The sequence below is a fragment of the Macaca mulatta genome, chromosome 20, assembly GCF_049350105.2.
Source record: "Macaca mulatta isolate MMU2019108-1 chromosome 20, T2T-MMU8v2.0, whole genome shotgun sequence".
Lineage (NCBI taxonomy): Eukaryota > Metazoa > Chordata > Mammalia > Primates > Cercopithecidae > Macaca > Macaca mulatta.
This window is the reverse complement of record NC_133425.1, coordinates 30,786,597-30,806,266: the sequence shown is the minus strand read 5'-3', so window position 1 is coordinate 30,806,266 and position 19,670 is coordinate 30,786,597. Positions and strand designations below refer to the sequence as shown.

Sequence of the window (19,670 nt, the reverse complement as noted above, 5' to 3'; positions counted from 1 at the left end):
CTCTTTGAAGGATGAGTTTGTGATTGCATTAAAAAGTTAGTCGGTTTCCAATTGCACAACCAGTTTGCTTTATTTTCATTTTTGGGTTGCTTTCCCTAGAGCAGCCATAGTGTACTGTGGGAAATGCAGCTTGGCAGTGTCCTTCCCTGGCTGTATTAACCCTTCAGCTGTGTGCAGTGCTGAGAAAACCTCGGGCCTTATTGATTACACGGTGTCTCTGGCAGCATTATTGACCCTTTGCTGCTGACTGCCTGTGACTCTTGAGTTTTAACACGGTCTCCATGACATTCGTAATAAAACATACTTTCCTATTGCTACTCAGCCCTGGGAGCCAACTGATTCAGCCTTAGAACACCACAATGTTTCTGGAAAACGTTTATTGCATATGGGGTAAAATGTTATAGCAATTTTAGAATTCTGTCCTGTGTGGTTTTAATAGCTACCTCTATAGCAAGATTCTACACACAGTTAAAGTTTTATTGTCTTTTAAAAAGCCTGTGCTAGCTTTGCATATATTGTCAACAAGAAATTTAACATGATTAATATAAAATCTTGTACTTTTAAAATATTGGGCTACTGAAGAGTATTTTGTGTTAACCTTAGACTTGACATGTTGCTATAATACGTATTTTCAAAATTAAATTGTAAAACATTTCCCAAGGATTATGCTGTGATTTGCTACTATGCTAGGTATTTGTTACAGTGAATGAGGAGGATTTGGGGGGATTAAAGTTTCTGATTGTATTTTATTAGTGTGTTTCTAATTTGCCATTGTCAAAATGTCTTTCAAGATACATTTTAACTTCTCTATATCAAGTTACATGAAATCAAGAAAGCCTTTCATTAGTTACTTTGAAAGGTTTAATTGAAGCTTTAATTAATGAAAAAAATGAGTTTGAGTATGTATCTTTTTGTTTTATATTGGAGGCTTCATATATTTTATTAATATTATCTTATTTTAATTTTTGTTATTTCTCATATACTTCCTAATCCACAATCAGCATTAATAGGGTACAATAATTTGTACCGTAAGTGTTGATGGAAATTATAGCACTTCAAAAGGAGCTCAGAGATCCTATGAAGCAGACTTTATCCTGTTGGTAGGCTGAAAAAAATGTACATGTTTCTTAAAGATAGTTTAAACATTTTAATGTATTTTAACTACTATAACTGTAGGAAAGGCCATATAGCTCAAAAAGGACATGTAATGCTTATGTTGGACAGCTTTATAGAAAAAATAGGTCACAAGACAGCTTAATATGGTTGTTGCTTTTTAGTAAAGTTGTGTGGAGTGTTTTCATTAGAACAAAGGTTTCTTTAGCAAACCTTACTTTCAATAAATTCAGACTTTGAGGATTATAATAGAGCTAATTTCTGCTTATTAGTGTATGTTCAACTTCATGAAAATGGCTACTATGCCACTGATAGCAATATGTTCAAATGATTAGTAGCTCACCTCTTTAAAATATTTAAAATTTGACAATTTATATCAGTGAATTTTGCAATTAAAAAAATAAAAAGAAAAGGATCTTGCTTTTAAACTGTCATGTTATCAAACTACCAACACTCTACAAAAGCATTTCGAAATGCTCATTCCCCTGTTCTGGTGTATAGATTTAGTTTTCATGTTTTATCAAACTTTAGTGGATAGATGTTATGTTTGAGGGATACATAGTTTTCTAAATGTATGCTTTTAAAAATATCAAACCATTATAAAATGAGAATTTTTTAATTAAATATTTTGCAAGGATGGCTTCAGAGTGTGGGGTGGTATATAGGGCAGCCTTAGTGGGCTGCCTTTGTTTGACAGCTCTGTATAGAACCCCAAGCAACAAAGTTGCTTCTAATTTGAATCTAGTTGTTTATCAACTCATTTACTTTCAATTTAAGTCCACTTGGTGTGAATAGAACCCGACGACAGAAAAAAACAAAGGAAAGGCATTCTGCTTCTCATCCTTCCAAATTAGTGTTGTTCTTTTAAATTAAAAAATTTAATCTCCTTTCATCATTTTTTATGCCAAACTCAAGATATTTTAAGACGCAGGATGACAGTAGATGCCACTAAACCTCTCTAAGTCTCAAGCAGAGGCCTTCTTAAAATCAAGGTGCATAGGCTTAGGCAGCAGTTCAGTAACCTTTGGGAAAACAAAGGTTACAAGACAACATTTCTACAATTTTTTTAAAATTAGCTAGATGTAGTGGTACATGCCTTTATTCCTAGCTACTGGAGAGGCTGATGCGGGAGGATCACTTGAGCCCAGGAGGTCAAGGCTGTAGTGAGTCATGGTAGCACCACTGTATTTCAGCCTAGGCAACAGAGCAAGACCCTGTCTCAAAAAAATAAGTTGGGTATGGGTGTGTGACAAACAACTGTCTATAGGTAGATGAGAAATCAGCAAAAAAGACTCAAAAAGAGCAATAGGAGGAGAAAAGCAAGAAGATGGTGGTGTCCTAGGCACAGGTGAAGTTAGACTGTACCTTTCTCTGGAACTCGCTGGAAAGACTTCATGACTGTCAACACATGATTAGCTGGAATAACCAAATTGCACAATAGGAGAAAAAAATGCAAGTTGCTGGAATCATATTTACAGATATCCTCAAATATGTTACACATCCAGGCAATAGGCCCTTGTAGGTACTCCAAATAGATATCCTTCAATTTGTAAACCACAGAGATCTCTGAACCAAATCTTCTCTACTTAGAACTTTAGTTCTCCAGTGAAAGAACAGACAATTGAATACTTTGTAATGTTTTTAATATGACAATTTTTAAACAATTTATTTTTGACAAAAATTGGAAGGACAACCATCACCTCACAGCCCTGAGTAGAATAGGAAGGCTTGGAAAAGTACACAAAGAGGGCAGCAACATGAGGTCCAATCTTGTAGCAGCTTCTGAGGAAGATCTCAGTCCACGGGCAAGTTCAAGTCCACGGGTGAAATGGCCAGGATGCCCTTCTGGAAGGGAAAACTGTTAGAGCCCTGTGACGAGGAGAGGTGTCCCGCCCACACAGCAATGTCTGCATCAGTCCAGGGAGATCAGAGACGGGATGGTGAGGAACCAGAGAGCAGAGGGCAACAGGCACCCAGAGAAGCGGACAGAGACCCAGACAGAGGAGCACAGGAATGAGGGGGGACAGAGTCCTAGAAGGAGGAGGAAAGACAAAGACCGAGGAGGGTCAGGGCACAAGATGGGGGTTAGAGACCCAGAGAGAGTGAAGAGTGAGGGCAGAGTCAGAGAAAGGGATGTTATCAGTTCTATAACTGGATATTGAAGTAGGCCACCAGGGCATGCACATAGTCATTCTGCTTCACCTGCAGGCAGAAGCGGGAGGTGAACGTCCGGTCTCCCACCTTGACAGTGTAGATGTCCACCTCCTGCAGGACAGGAGAGGGAAAGCTCCGGATGTATCTCCACCCCACTTCATTTCCTCCTGCCGACCCTCCCCAGCTCCTGGAGGGCCCATGACCTTGCTGTCCCCCTCCTGCGGTCCTCACTCATTGGTGCCTGGCCTTGGCTCCTCATTCATTTCTCATCCTGCCTGTCTGGCTCCCAACGAACCGCCCTAGATTCAAACCTGTATTCCTTGTTCCCTTCTTTCTCACACCCAAACCTGGGAGGTCCACCCTAACTCTGTCCAGTGCACACTCCTGCCCCGCCCCCCACCTGGCCAAATCTCACTCAAATGCAGGGGCCCTGCTTTGTCCTCTTCCTGACCCCTTCTTGACAAGTCTGCCAATGTGATGACCTCAAATGTTGACCCAAACGCCGACCTAAAACCCTGCGCCAGCTTCCCACCTGCTTTCAGGAGGGTGGCTTGGGTGGGATGCCTGCCCTTCCAGCCTTCTCTCCTCTGCCACTCAACAACTTCCTCTCCCCCTCAACAACTTCCTCTGCCCCCCCATACCAAACCCTATCCCCCTAGCTCCAGCTCAATAAATACTCACTATCACCATACTTAAAAACAAAAACAAAAACGGGTCTCTGAAGGAAAAAAAGAGAAAAAAACAAACAAACACTGTTGCCCAAGCTGTAGTGCAGTGGTGGGATCACAGCTCATTGGAGCCTTGAACTCCCAGGCTCAAGCGATCCTCCCACCTCAGCCTCCCAAGTAGCTTGGACCACAGGCACATCTCTGAGTCCAGCCTGTCCCCATGCTCTTTTGCAGTGGTCCGTCTTCGTGTGCACCGGCTCATCACCCTGGAGTCCTGCCTTCCAGTGCACATGCTGCAGGCCTTGAGCTGCCGGCTTAGGTGTGTCCTCCAGAGGATGTCCCCCTGGGGCAGGGCCAGCCTGCGTTGCTCACCACCGTTCCTGGAGCCTGGACGCCAAGCACAAAGCATAGCTGTCACAAGGCAGAGCTCACGAAGATATTTAAAGGACAAAGTGGCTTTTCTGTGCCTCTAGCACCACCTCTAGCTGACAGGTCAGGCTCCGAGACCTCAGGCCAACACTCTGCCTTCCAAAGTCCTGCACCAGGTCCCGGGGATGGTCTCTGGTTTCAACCCTCCCTGCCTGCCTCCCAAGGGCAGGAGATCTTGTATGGTTTTGACATGTCTTGCATCAAAGATGTGGCCATCAAGGACCTCCTAGTGGACGTGGTGGACCCTAAGTAGCATAAAAGTGAGAGAGTGGGCATGGCCAGTTGCCCTGGCCACTAACTAACCTTTTGCCCAAACAAGGTGCTTTTATAAATTGACCTCACAAATATATCAGTTTGTGTATGAAATGACATTATGTGCAGGGGATGAAAATCAGAGCAGGCTGGGCACAGTGGCTCATGCGTTTAATCCCAGAACTTTGGAAGGCCAAGGTGAGAGGATGGCTGCTTGAGCCCAGAAGTTCAAGACCAGCCTGGGCCACATGGCAAAACCTTGCCTCTACAAAAAAAAAAAAAAAAAAAAAAGCCAGGTATGGTGGCGTATGCCTGTAGTCCCAGCTACTCGGGAGGCCGAGGTGGGAGGATGACCTGAGCACAGGAGGTAGAGATTGAAGTGAGCCATCATTGCACCACTCACTGAACTCCAGCCTAGGCAACAGAGCCAGACCCTGTCTAAAAAAAAAAAAAAAAAAAAAAAAAAAAGGAAAAGAAAGAAAATGTCAGAGTAGCTTAAACACCCATCAACAGAAGACTGGTTTAAAAAGTTGGGGGACATACTATGATGGTGGTAGTGGAAAAGAGTGCAATGCCTCAACATCCTGGAAAGTGTCAAGCTACACAATACACAGATGAAAGAAGCCAAGGGAAGAGCCTGGTACGAAATGCTACTGGCATGAAATTTACTCATATATGTGCTTGTAGGTGTAGACTTTTCTGGAAGTTAGTGTTGGTCAAACTAGAGGAGGGCATCTGGGAATCAGAGGGGAGACTTCTCATTGTGGGCCCTCAGCCGCCAACCATGGGACTCTGTTACTCATTCAAGAAAGTAGAGAGTGGTTCTTGCCCTAACTTTAAGACTGAGGTGCTAAGCTTAGGGCTTTGACACTCAGATTCTCAGGCTGCTGGCAGCCCAAAAGACCATGGGAGAGGAGCCGCTGAATCTGTGGCCCATCTGTAGACCCCACAACTCTTCCTGGAGGCCCTGGGGAAGCAGGGCATTTCCCCACTCCACTCCCAAAAACCCATACTCTTTCTGAGCTCACCGTGGTCTGTTGGCTTTGACGATCGTCACTGCATAATCAGAGATACCGGAACACTTGATCTGAGGGCCCAGGAAGAAGGGAGGGTGAGACCCCCCCCAGTTCCATCCTCAGCCCCCATCCCCCTCCATCCAATCCCTGAGCCCCTCTCTGCACCCAGGCTCAGGCTCCCTTGGCCACCCTGGAGACTCACCCCGATGACCCTTCAGCCTCTGGCCTCGGCAGCGAACGTGCAGAGGATGCCCGTGCCTGAGCCCACATCCAGCACCACCTTGTCCTTGAAGAGGTGCCGGTTGTGAAACATGGAGTTGCTATGTGAGGGTGTGAACCTCGTCCTTCAGCATCTCGTGGGGGAAGAGCAGCACAAAGACGTCGTGAGGGGCCCTACATCCTCAGCTAGAGAATAGGGTGTCCTGACAGCTGGGACGGCCAGGGACAGCTCTAGGCCCTCTCACTTCCTTCCGTGCACCTCAGTTTCCCTATTTGTAAAAGCAGACTAGATGGACTAAACTCTCATCTAAGCCAGATGCTACCATTGCTACCTAAGAACCAGTGAACCCTGGCTTTTAAAAGTCCTCAGGTCGGGGGCAGTGGCTCACGCCTGTAATCCCAGCACTTCAGGAGGCCAAGGCGAGAGGATAGTTTAAGCCCAGGAGCTTAACACCAGCCTGGGCAACCAAGCAAGACTCTACCTCTACAAAAAATAAGAAAATTAGCCGGGCGTGGTGGTGCGCGCCTGTGATCCCAGCTATTCCGGAGGCTGAGGTGGGACGATCACCTGAGCCTGGGAGGTCAAGGCTGCAGTGGCTGGTGACTGCACCACTGCACTCCAGCCTGGGAAACAGAACGAGACCCTGTCTCTAAAAATAAAAAATGGTAATTTGTGTATATTTTGCCACAATTTTATGAAAGTGGTCTCAGGGGAAGAAGAAAATTCCTTAGTATGCCACCCCAGCTGCATTCTGGGATCTCAGTATTTTCGTCACAAGGGTCCAGAAGCTGTCAGGCCGGGAGAGGCCAGGGCGCAGTTGCACCACCGGTCTCTAGAGGGCGGCAGATACCAGCGGGCCCTGCCTGACCTCAGGCTAAGGCCCCAGGCACGCATGCGCGCTCCCACCCTAGCCTTCAGGGAGGGACCCCTGTGGAGCTTGTGACTAACCTCGGTCTCCTAGGCAAAGGCTTGGCGAGGCGACCCTGGTTGGTGCGCAGCAGAGGCGCACAGGGGCGGCCTGCTGCCGGGGGACACACTGCGCATGCGTGGGAAATTAGGTTCCGCCCCACCTCCCCAGTATTTAACCCCCTTAAGGTTCGCCGGCTTGTGGGGCTGTCCGCACTCACCTCGTGGATGCCGAAATGGGCATAGGAGTCTAAGTAGTAATCTTTGGACGTCCTGTCCTCAGCATTGGGCCGGGTGCTTTCCACCTGGCCACAGGAAACCTGGGAGGGGGCCGATGGGAGCATGGGTCAGATCTGGGGCCTCCCCACAGCCTCTTAAAACTCCAGGTCCCTACTTTTCCCTGAAGTGTAGTATAGAATGCCTCAAAATTGTACCATGACAACCCCACAGTCCCTACCTGCTATCTTGCCCCCACCAGGAACCCCAAAACCTAACAATTCAAATTTTCACTTCCAGGACCCCACCAGAGCACCATCCAGGGGAGCACCCCAATATCTCAGGCACGCCTACCATCTCTCCAGTGTCTCTGTCCCCGTCTTCAGCTTAGTCCACAGCTGGGGAGCGGAGGGGAAGGAAAACAGGAGCAGACACAGGGAAGGACAAAGTGGGGCTGGAGGTGGAGATAGAGAAGTAGCCGTGATACTGCGGGAGGCCAGCGGGGGCCGCGAACCTGGAGGGGTTGGTCCTAAGTGTCTGGGGGCCTGGGATAAACTGGTTTGAAGCAAGAGGTCTGGATAGACTCCGAGAAAGGGCCAGATGCATGACGAGATATGTTGATGTGGAGGTCGGGGTCGGGAGGGGTCTCACAAAAGGATGTTTACTTTTTCAAGAGGCGGTTGGAGGATCATCCCATTAGCCAAGGTGGCTACAAAATTCTAGGAGAGAGTAACAGGGAGAAAGGATTAGCTACTGGGAGTGGCTGTGGGAGGGCTGGGCTGCGGGGCCTGGGCTCTGTGGGGGGTGGGTTTCCAGCAATTCTTCTTTTCCTTGGTGGGAACTGGTGGCAAAGGGGGCAAGTAATGAGGTGCGATTTTTAAGAAAGGGATGGGAAAAGTGAGGGGAGAAGAAAGGAGGTCTCCTATCCCAGCTGTGGCTGGAGAGATGGTGGCCTGCCCCCCACGTTGCCCCTCTCTGACCAGGCAGCAGACCACGCACCTCCCCATCCAGGAAGGGGGAATTGACACCCGCCACCGCCAGCTGTCGCTCCCCCTCATCACCTAATCTCCCCCAGATGAGGTGACACTTCCGGCACACACCTCTATCCTAGGAGCCCCATACAGAACTAGCTGTAACCAACCCCTTCCCTTATGACCGTCGGCCTAGCAAGTTAGAGTCCCAGGGAGGATGAACAGCTCCTCGACCCTCTAAGAATGAGAGGACTCCAGAAAGTGGTTTGGAGAGTCACCAAGTTGTCCCCATTCAGACACCCATCCCAGGCCCTGAAGACCACCAGGTGTGGCCAAGCCTGAGGCCACCTCTGGGGAAGATATTTCCTCTACCCATAGAGCTCCTGGTGTGCAGGAGACAGCCAAGGGGGCGGGAAGTCATTGTAGTGACCCCTGGGAGCTAACCCCCAATGGCTACATCCTGATAGCTGAGAGCTGAGCTGCCCCTCCAGCCAATGCCACAAGGAAAGGGATGGAAGGACAGAGTCCCCATCAGATTACGTCTCTTCCAGATGTGACCACTTTCCAAGACTTCAGGAAGGGCCACATCACAGGCCATGACCATCTAGGCTCCAAGCACCCTCCCCTCAATTCTCTCAAGCTAGCAGGGACACCTATAAGAAGGAAAGTGGTGAGGGGGTTTCCCCACTGGGACCCATTTCTCAATACCACTGATAACCACCAGACAACTCCAGCCCAAGAGGGCTTGAAACTCAAGACTGAAACCTCCCACACATGGATGCATAAGAACCAAACATCACTCGAAACCATTTCAGGCACCCAGGCTCATGAGCCCCAGACTCAGGACCCCCACACAGTGCTTCAGAAAAGGAGAGGTCGTCATTCTGAGTTGTTGTTTTTTAAAAATCGTGAGAATACCATAGAAAATTTTATAGTGTTTTCAGCATAAACTTTTGTTAATGTGTCTTCGTTGTGTGATGATAAAAATACTCTGTATATGTACTGTCCAGTATAATAACCACTAGCTGCACGTGTCTATTGAGACGGAGGTCTTGAGTTTTTTATTTTATTAATGTTAATAAATTTAAATTCAAATAGCTACATAAGGCTAGTGGCTAACATACTGGATGGCGTATTTCAAAGAAATTTTTTGAAAGTTAATTTCTCTAAGCTTATCTTGCAAAATTCCTAAAAATAAATTATTTTATGGCTTAACAATGATATTTTCCAATTAATTAATTAGTGCATTGTATGGTCTTTTCCCCTTTTGGTATTCAAATAAGAACCAGAAAACTTTGTTTTATAATTTAAAATTATCTTGTGATTTAAAATTCTTCTTAGGACAACTTCTACTCTGTCTCTAAATTAATATGCAATTTTTCAAAAGGTCTTGTCTAATTTGATGTATGTTGAAACTATTAATCTACTTATGAAATTTAAATAACTTTCTGGGCAAAGTAAAAGACGTTTTTAGGAAGAAATTTTATTAACCAAAAATTCCAGGACTTTTGGTGCCTATTTAAGTAATTTGCAGCACTTGATTATACCATGTAGTTTTATTTGTCTCATAAAGGGAAAATATTTTTTTTTTCTTAATAAGAATTATGGTACCTAAGCTTATCTTTTTTTTATAGGTACAATTCATACTTTGGAAAGGCCCAGAATATTATTTAAAACTTGAATGCTCTCTTGTGACACCCAGCCTTCATCACTTACATGACCTAGTCTGTTCATTCTTTTGTTTTGTTTTGTTTTTGTTTTTTTGAGACTGAGTCTTGCTCTGTCGCCCAGGCTGGAGTACAGTGACATGATCTCAGCTCACTGTAACCTCCACCTCCAGCGGTTCAAGCGATTCTCCTACCTCAAATTCCCAAGTAGCTAGGACTACAGGTGCACGCCACCACGCTTGGCGAATTTTTGTAATTTTAGTAGAGGCAGGGTTTCACCATATTGGTCAGGTTGGTCTTGAACTCCTGACCTCAGGTGACCCACCCACCTCGGCCTCCCAAAGTGCTGGGATTACAGGCGTCAGCCACCATGCCCAGCCAGTGTGTTCATTCTTAAAACAGCCTTTGGATTTTAAGCTAAAATATTTACCAAGCTCCAGTCTATAGTAAGTGTCCGCTAAATGAGCAAATAGGACCATGTAAAATTAATGTCTTTTTTTTTAAGTGGAAAGTAAACATTTCTTAAAGTGTAAACTGACTCATTACTATTTGTTTGTATTTTGTATTAATTTTGTTTTTTTTAAAAAAAAAAAAAAAAAAGATTAGGCCGGGCGCGGTGGCTGAAGCCTGTAATCCCAGCACTTTGGGAGGCCGAGACGGGCGGATCACGAGGTCAGGAGATCGAGACCATCCTGGCTAACACGGTGAAACCCCGTCTCTACTAAAAAAAATACAAAATCTAGGCAGGCGCCTGTAGTCCCAGCTACTCCGGAGGCTGAGGCAGCTTAAACCCGGGAGGCGGAGCTTGCAGTGAGCTGAGATCCGGCCACTGCACTCCAGCCTGGGCGACAGAGCGAGTCTCCGTCTCAAAAAAAAGAAAAAAAAAGATTAGACCATCCTAGGCAGAAAACTGTAAACAAAATTACTGGTATGTGAAAGCACAGAGTTTGGAATTAAATCCAGGAAACCAAGGGGCACAGAGCTGAAGACCCAAGGATTCCCCTTTCATTACATGAAGTGCATCTCCATTCATGGCAGGTAAAACTCTGTCTGAAACAAAGATCTGAGGGGTCCTTAGGTGAGTAGCAGTGGAAGCTGCTGCCATTGTTGTCTAGAGGGAAAGGAACCTTTCCTCCTTTTACCTGGACCAATGAGAGAATCGGGAGTGCTGAGCTGTAGAGGAAAAGCCCGTTTGGAAATCCTCGTGCTCTTCCAGATCGCTGGTGAGAACCACCACACTCCACCTTTACATTTAGTTTTAAACTTTTTTTCCACAACAGTAGGAAGTTACCGTAAAGACAAATATCCTATAGATGAGATCATCGGATTTCTAAGGTTTTTCTTCAAAACAATATGAGGGGAAAAAGAAGATGAATCTGGATGAAGCAAAATTATGTTACAGCTGGGTGAAGGGTGCACAGAGATTCATTATAGGTACTATTCTGTCTACTGTTGTACCCTTGGAAACTTTCCATAGTGATTTTAAAATGCAAATATAAATGCTGGGTTGATGTAAATATTTATTTACTAACAATACTTAGAAGGTAAGTTTTACTTATGCTGTAGTTATTCCATCTTACTCTCCTACCCATTGCTGCAACTTTTTTTCTCACCAGGTTCCCCTGCAGTCTGCGTACAGGCTACAGTCTTTTTCTTCTTATTGTTTTTTTAGTTATGCCAATCTCAGCGTTTCTCTATCACCCCAGGACTTTTGCATATGCTATTTTTCCATTCATGCTTTCTATTCCTTACTCACTTATTCCTAAACCCAACAACCACTGACTACTTCAGTAGTACACAAATCTATATTGTTAGGTACTAGACTGATTCTCATTCTGTTCAGTTCCCATTCAGGTCAAGTGGCTCACTCCCTGTTCTCCTGTGATTAAAATAAAGGCACATGCCTTTCTCAGCTTTGGAAGCATCATATGTAGATTGCCACACCCTCTCACTTGCTACTCTAGCCCTTCTCTTCATTTTTTACATATTGCAGAAACTAGTCAAATGAGATTTGGATTAATCTTGAGGGAGGTGAGGGACCATGATAAACTGGAGATTGCCTGTTACCTGTTGGAGAGAAAAATAACTCCAAAATTGTAGACATAATGTGGACCAAACAAAACAGGCTTAGGGACAACACTGAGCCTGTGGGCAGTCCATAAATATGGATAGAAGCATGAGTGATTATAGAGTAAAAAACAAAAAGGAATCTGTTTTTGTTGAACTCTCAGTAACTGATACCTTTATTTTAAATGTGGCTTATTAGCAACATGGACTCTCAGTAACTGATACGTTTATTTGAAATGTGGCTTATTAGCGACAGCCCAAGATATTATTTAAAATGTGAATACTAATACCCTGCTTTAAGGTGTGATCCCAGGGATATCTAAGAAGAACAAACTATTAATGGAAACAAATGATCTGTATCTTTCAGTTCAGTTTCTCATATGAGAAACTGTAATTTAATAAAATGTTCAGGCTATTCATGTCTTTCAAAACATATTATTGTTACAAATTTATTTTGCCTGATTTTTAACATTTTTTATTTCTTCTTCTAATTTATCATATTAACCAATTAAAAGAGAAAACACGAGTCCCGCTTAGTGTAAAGTAACTTCAAGCCCATGCTGTTTAATTATGTAAGGCACTCATAATGAAAAAGAATAATTCAGCTAAGCGAATAACAACTTTCTTTTTCATTACCTATCTTAAGAAATCTGGTCTTCTATAATCACTCCTTCAGCCTAAGAATCTATTCCAAGCTAGACCTGTCAGTAGCAAAATGCATTAATGTGAATGCTTTAGAGCTGGAAAGTTGAGTGCTTGCCTCCTTTGTGTAATCAGCAACAGAACACAGCAACGCGGCATTCTGTGAATTTAAATCTGTCTATGGGAAGAAACTATGGAATATTTTTATGAGGATGAAATCGTTTATGTGGAATGTTTCCTAACAAATTAAGATTACGTCAAAAGTGATAGAACTAAGGCTGGGTGCGGTGGCTCATGCCTGTAATCCCAGCACTTTGGGAGGTCGAGGTGGGCGGATCACCTAAGGTCAGGAGTTTGAGACCAGACTAGCCAACATGGTGAAACCTCATCTCTACTAAAATACAAAAATTAGCCATGGTGGAGGCATGCACCTGTAATTCCAGCTACTCGGGAGGCCGAGGTAGGAGAATCACTTGAACCAGGGAGACGGAGGTTGCAGTGAGCCCAGATAGCACCAGTGCACTCCAGCCTGGGCAACAGAGTGAGACTCCGTCTCAAAAAAAAAAAAAAAAAAAAAAAAAGATAGAGCCAGTATGAAGGCAAATGTGGGATTTTGTGGGGACTTTGCACATAGCAATCATTCTCAAAGGAGTGAACTTTTTTATGCTAATTTTACAACTAATATTGAAGTTTGAATTTTGGCCAGAAGTAGAAAATAACATATTTCTAACATTGAGCATACTCATAGTTAACTCTGAAAAAGGTCTCAGTCTTAATTAGGAGTATGAATCAGAAGTTAAGAATAGGGCCACATGGAACATATAATGGTAATGGAGAACTATTCCAGGTAAAAGGTAGTAATTAGTTTGAAAAAACCGTGTAACGTGAACACAGTCAAATGAAGGCATGGCGAACTGTGACTTCTCTAAGTCAATCCAGTCAATTCCCCAATATTTCACTGAACTAGAAGTTCAGGGATAGGATAGTCAAAAGAACCTACAGCATGCATTTGGGAAGATTCTCATTAAGAGACATGTCCCAAGTCTGGATAGTTGTTTGCCTTCATTTGAGGCTTGAATGTGAGAAATATTAATAGGTAAACCATACTAATGTTTTGATAGCTACAATCTTGGTGTTCTTCCTGATGATTCAAACTGCAAGCTAACTCATGCCTGCAATCACGTAACATTTTCTGAAATGATATACCTCCTAAACTCAAAGCTATATGGTAGTAGCATTGCAGGTAGTTGATTGTACATTATATCTATTTTTACATATGTGAAAAATAGGTTGAATGAAATAATTTGAGAGAAGAAAGGAGGTACTTAGTAGATAAATAAGTTGACCTCTTAAGAAGAAAAGTTTAAAAGCCGGTCAAGTTATTTTGGAAATACTCAGATTGTTTAAATATACATCCATGAGCTTAAAAAATTCTCATAGTAAGAATTTGCAATTGAGAAAATTATTTTTCTCAAGTTTCTACCTAATACTTAGGTCTTATCAAAAAACAGTTTAGCATATGTATGCCAAGGTTGACATAGTAAACAATTCTTTTATTTTGTTTTGGAATGATGCCATGTGTTATAATGAGATAGGACTGTTTGGAAAAATTGTAAGGTTGCTGACCACTCTTGTAGTCACATCATCCAGTGCTGTGAGTTTAAATTTTTATTATAAAAACTGTGAGGTCATGTTTAGGGTACGGGCTCTTAAAATATTGAATCTGTATCAAAAGAAATGCAGAGATGTATCTAATCTCCCCCTTTCTCCCAGGATAGGTCTCGTCAGCTTTTAACTCTGTAAATGCTCCATTTTAAGTGATCCCCACCACAAGCCAGAGCAGGTATTGGGACAGTGGGGACATGGGGACATAATGAAGGATACATAGTCAGAGTTTGATTATCTGTCATACCTCAAGGCTTCCGGCATTAAGTCACCACACGGCCTTTTGGTCTTTTCTGGTTACTGTTTATCCCTCTGGACTGGTTTGTGGTCCCCAAGAAAGGCAAGATCTCAGATCTGTGTGTGGCTCTGTCCAAACACACGGGTATCTCGCCAGAGAGGGTGAGACTGCAGATGGAGGTTGGATGTGATTCAGGGGAAAGTAGGTGGAAGGGCCTGGGGAGGCCTTGCAGACTGACTAGCTCCCTCTCTGTTTTTCATTCCCAGATGATCATAGCTGAGGTCTTCAGTCATCGCTTCTATAAGCTCTACCAGCTGGATAAGCCTCTGAGCAGCATCTTGGACTGTGATGATATTTTCCTGTGAGTGAGGGGATGGAGGGGAGATGGAGTCCCTCAGGAACTTGGTCCACTTTCTTTTATATGGGCCTGCCTTAACCATCTTCTCTCTTCACTCCTCTGCCTTGTTCACTGGGCACCTACGCTGCACAGAGCTTTAGCCACGTGCCTTAGAAGGGGAGGGGGCTTGAAGTTTTCAATGGGGTGGAGCCACAGACCCTTGTACAGGGTGTCTCTGGGTGTTTTCTTCCTCATCACAGGAGGGAGGCTGCTGTTTCTTACTTCTCATTCAGCACTTATGAGGCCTCTCCTAGGTACCAGATTCTGAGCTGAGCTCCATCCTTTATTGTGGGCCTCAAAAACAAAAAATGATTTTTGAAATATGGAACGCTTAAGACACTTTCTAAACATAGGGGCATTCAGGAAAATGTTTAAATCTTTGGATAACTAAAAACTAAAATAGAAAGTGCTCTGTGAATAGGAAAGTTCTTTGTAAACCAAGCGTTGGTGTCCAAAAAGAAAATGTTTTTAAATCCCTTTGTCACTAAAAGTGAACCTCCTCAGCGCACTGATAACACCAAAGACTTTATGAAATAGCACATAAACAGAGTGCTGTGCAAATTATCCAACAGATTGTAAAGCATAAGACATTTAGTAACTCTTCAGCTCTGTTAAAAAGTAACTTCAGACTGCGGGGGATGAGTGGGTGGAGCAACCGGGCAGTCAGGGAGTCTCAGGGAAGGTGGGGGTTGCTGATCAAATGTTCCTGCTGTCCACCCCCCACAGCTATGATGCGTCAGGTCAGATTGAGGCCATCAAGGGATCAACAGGGGACATCGTGGTTCCTGTCTACCTGTGGGAGCGCACCCCTGCCCATGACTGCGACAACTCCTACTACGACCTGATGCTTTTCTGGCACCTTCTTCTAGGGTCGGTGCCCTGGGACCAGCTCTCTTCGGAGGGCCTGTATAACATTCTGATGTATCAGCTTTCATAAGTGTCCTCTTCCCAGGGGCAGGGCCCGGTGGGGTCTGAACTCAGACTTGGGTGTTTAGCTGCTTATTCGACACCTCCCCTGCAACGTGCAAAAGACAGTTCAAACTTAACGTGGCCATGGAATGACTTGTAGGGATTTTTCTTTCTCTAGACCTCTGACCTTGCTACTGTCTCTCTTGAGTGCTGGTGATACAGAGGTGAACAAGACACTCAAAACATAGACAACTTCATCCTGTCTTTCGTTGTCTGCTGGGAGAGTCTTGGTTATTTGTCTTTTTGCTGACAATTTTTCATTGTGCCTAAAATCTAGAGTGTTTTGCACGTTCGCCCTGAACTCCTCCAGCAGGAACAGAGCCAAGAGATCCAGGTCCAGCCTGGCCTTGGGACCTGAACACCTGCTGAGAGCTCCAGGGCCTGAGGTTCCTAACTTCGAAGTCTATGCTTTGACCCACTCGACGTGTCGTGTGTCCCCACCTTCTGACTCCACATTTCTTCACCATTCCTCACAGTCAGCCTCTACATCAGTCTTCACAGCTGGCTTCGGCTCACCCAACCTAGGGCCGTGTAAAGCATGACTATGTTGGGTACATGATGAAGGAGGCTTCTCTGCAGCTGTAGGAGTGCATTCAGCTCTTCACCACTGTGGAGACCCTGGAGAAAGAAAACCCCTGAGAAGGGGCCAGAGCGGGGCCTGTGAGGGCTTTGTTGGGTTGTACCACTATATTTACCTTTCTAAATATACTTCCCTCCAGTCTCCTCCACACTGAAACCCTTCCTGCCACCCTGGCCACCAATACCCTGAGCAGACTCCTACCTCAGTGCCTCGGCTTGGGTTGTGTCTTCTCCAGGAATGTTCTTTCCCCAGTGATCTGCTGGACTTCACTCCTTATTATGCTCAGGTCTTCGACCAAACATGACCTCATCAGACAGCCCTCCTCTGACTACCCTGTTAAAAATCAACCTTCCCGGCCAGGCGCGTTGGCTCATGCCTGTAATCCCAGCACTTTGGGAGGCCGAGGTGGGTGGATCACCTGAGGTCAGGAGTTCAAGACCAGCCTGGCCAACATGGCAAAACCCCGTCGTTTCTACTAAAAATACAAAAATTTACCTGGGTGTGATGGCAGGCACCTGTAATCTCAGCTACTCGGGAGGCTGAGGCAGGAGAATCATTTGAACCTGGGAGGCAGAGGTTGCAGGGAGCTGAGATCATGCCACTGCTCTCCAGCCTGGGCGACAGAGCAAGATTCTGTCTAAAAAAAACAAACAAAAAACCCCACCCTTCCCCACTGTCCCCTCTCCACCCCCTCTCTGTGCTCTTTTCTTCCTAGTCAAGCATTACTTTCTTTCTAGCTCAGGAATGCCACATGATGTGATGTCTTCTATCCCCTTTTGTGTTATTTGTCATCTTTATTAGAGTTAACTCTTTGAGGGTGAAGACTTCAGTTCACTGTGTGTTGCTTCTCCCTGTTTATAATAGTGTTGGGTATTTAGTAGATGCTCAGTAGACACTTGCAGAATAAACAAAAAGAGAGAACCAAGACCATATGGCCAGTCTCAGAAATAAGAGCAGCATCTCTGTGGAGCAGAAATGGAACAGAAATACAAAACAGTACCAAAGGGTTAAATGCCTTGTGAATGAATAAATGATGAAAATATGAAGGGATAGAGGTGGGCTCTAAAATAAGACTAGCATCTCATGGATCAGAAATCAAACAAAAATACAAAACATGGTATGAAAGCATATACAAAAGATAATTAGTAAGCAATTGATGAGTGAGTGAAAGGCTTTTAACAGGAACAGAGTAAATACTAGAATACCATATGGGCTAATAGTAAGGGCAGTGTCTCTGTGGCCTTGAAATGGTACATGAGAGTCAGGCAATACAAACAGCACACAGTAGGTGCTCGGAAAAAGTATGTCTGCTGACTTGGGCTCTGTCTGTAGGCACTGCCCCTCCTGCAAGCAGCACCAGCTGGCCACCAAGAAGCTGGACCTGTGGATGCTGCCTGTGTTCTCGTTATCCACCTGAAATGCTTTCCCTACACCAAGTTCTCCCGAGAGAAGATGGACACCCTCGTGGAGTTTTCTATCCGGTCAAGGGCCAAGGGGAGGATGGCTGGGTGAAGGCAGGGAAAGGAGGGGGTGTACCAGGATTAACCCTCTCCCCACCCACAGGGACCTGGACTTCTCTGAGTTTGTCATCAAACCACAGAATGACTTGAATCCAGAGCTGTACAGGGAGGGTGAGGATAACTGTGCCTCCCTTTCAGACACAACATTTGACTGCAACAAGGACAGTGGCCAGTGGCACTACTTTTATGACAACAGCATCTCACTTGTGCATGAGAATCAGATCAAGGTCCATCAGATCCATCCTCCCTCCTCCCCTTCTTCCCTTTTGACACTGCCGCCCCACCTCGCACCCACCCACACAATCCACACTGACTCCTGTCATCTCCCTGCGGTCCAAGGCAGCCTTTCTTCCCTTCTATCAACACCAGGACATGATGTGAAGCCTACTGTGCCAGCCCAACTCATCTGGCACCCCAGTCTCCCCTGCCTGCAGCTTTCTTCCCAGCTCTTGAGTTCATGGATGTTAATTGAGAGCCCTAGGTCCTGCCACAGAAAAGGAAGCCCTCTCTGCAGTCATTTCTTCTTGGGTCCACCCCTCTTCTCTTATTTATGTTAGGTGCCCCCGCCAGGCATTGCAGGCTTAGTCGTGAGTACTGTTCTCCTCCGTGCTGCATTGCTGTCTCCCAGAGAAGAACAGGTCCTGTCTCCCACCCGCAGTGTGCTCCCCGCCTGTATTTGCCCTTCCAGTAGTAACCCTCTTTCCTAGTCTTTATTTATGTTTTTGCCCTTCCCTCTTCTCTACCCCGTGTTCTGCATGGAGGGTTCACCTGAACAGAGCGTATTTTCTTATTGAGGCTCTGTACCTTCTGCTGTGTGTGTGTTATATAAAGCACCAGTCTGCCCCTCACTCAGCAGCGTGGTCTTCTTCTCCATGTACTTAAGTGAGCACCAGTTTTGTGCCTGTGCTCTGTGTGCTTATTGAACGCCAGCTGTGTGATGGGTGCAGCTCTGAGTGCTTAGTGAACACCAGCAGTGGGCCAGGTGCTGCTGTTCTAAGTGCTTTTAAAAACACCCTCTGTGTGCCAGGCGCTATTCCAAGCACCAACGGTGTACCCGGTTTTTTTCCAAAGCATTTTACAAAGATTGATACATAATCCTCACAACAATCTCATGCACACATTGTCGCCTCCAGTTTTGGACGGGGATACTGAGCGACAGAGGTCATGGAATGGCTCAGGTTCTGTCAGGAGGTCAGTATATGCCATGCGCTACACTGAAGTCCGTTCCTGGAGGTGGTGTTTGACTTGTCTGGACCCAGGACTGCTAACCACTCTTCGGACATGAGCTGCACCACAGCTAATGTGAAAATAGAGCACATGGAACAGATGCATCCATGTAGGCAAATGTGTGATTTGGGGACATAAAAAGGCTGCTCTCAGGCCAGGTGCCACCTGTTACCTCAACAATTTGGGAGGTCAAGGCGGGAGGATCACTTGGGCCCAGGAGATTGAGGTTGCAGTGAGCTATGATCATGCCACTGCACTCCAGCCTAGGCCACAGAGCAAGACCCCAGCTCAAAGAAAAAAAAAAAGGATGCTAGTCTCCAGACCACCTCACAGACCCCCAGTAGTAAGTATCCTTTGAAAAGATTTTATCCCCCTGCGACCTCCTGTGGAGATGATACATGCACTTGGCAGACAGGACAAATGTGCTGTGTCTGTGTGGCCCCTGCAGTCAACCCCCTCTCCCGTCATGACCCCAGCTCCCCCACCAGGCAGCGTCCCTCCAGTCTCACCCCAAACAAGATGGAACACCTACCACAGGAATCTGGACATAAAGGAGCCATGCAACCCTTCACACTGATGGTGGGGGGAATCCTAATTGGTGGCAGCTGAAGGACCACAGCCTCAACACTTCCCCCAGCCTGCTTCCTATGCACTGGGTCTGGCCAGACTCACTGTGAGGGTCACTCGACCCCGGCATCACCACCCACAAATCTCCCAGTCACTCTGCTGGCTTAGGCAGGAATCAAGGCAGTT

At 45.4% G+C, this 19,670-nt stretch overlaps 1 pseudogene; it reads right to left on the bottom strand.

Moving 5' to 3' along the window:
* Positions 1–3,258: 3,258 nt before the first annotated feature.
* LOC100429139 (protein arginine N-methyltransferase 1-like) lies at positions 3,259–8,549 on the bottom strand (annotated as a pseudogene).
* Between the last annotated feature and the right edge of the window lie 11,121 nt (positions 8,550–19,670).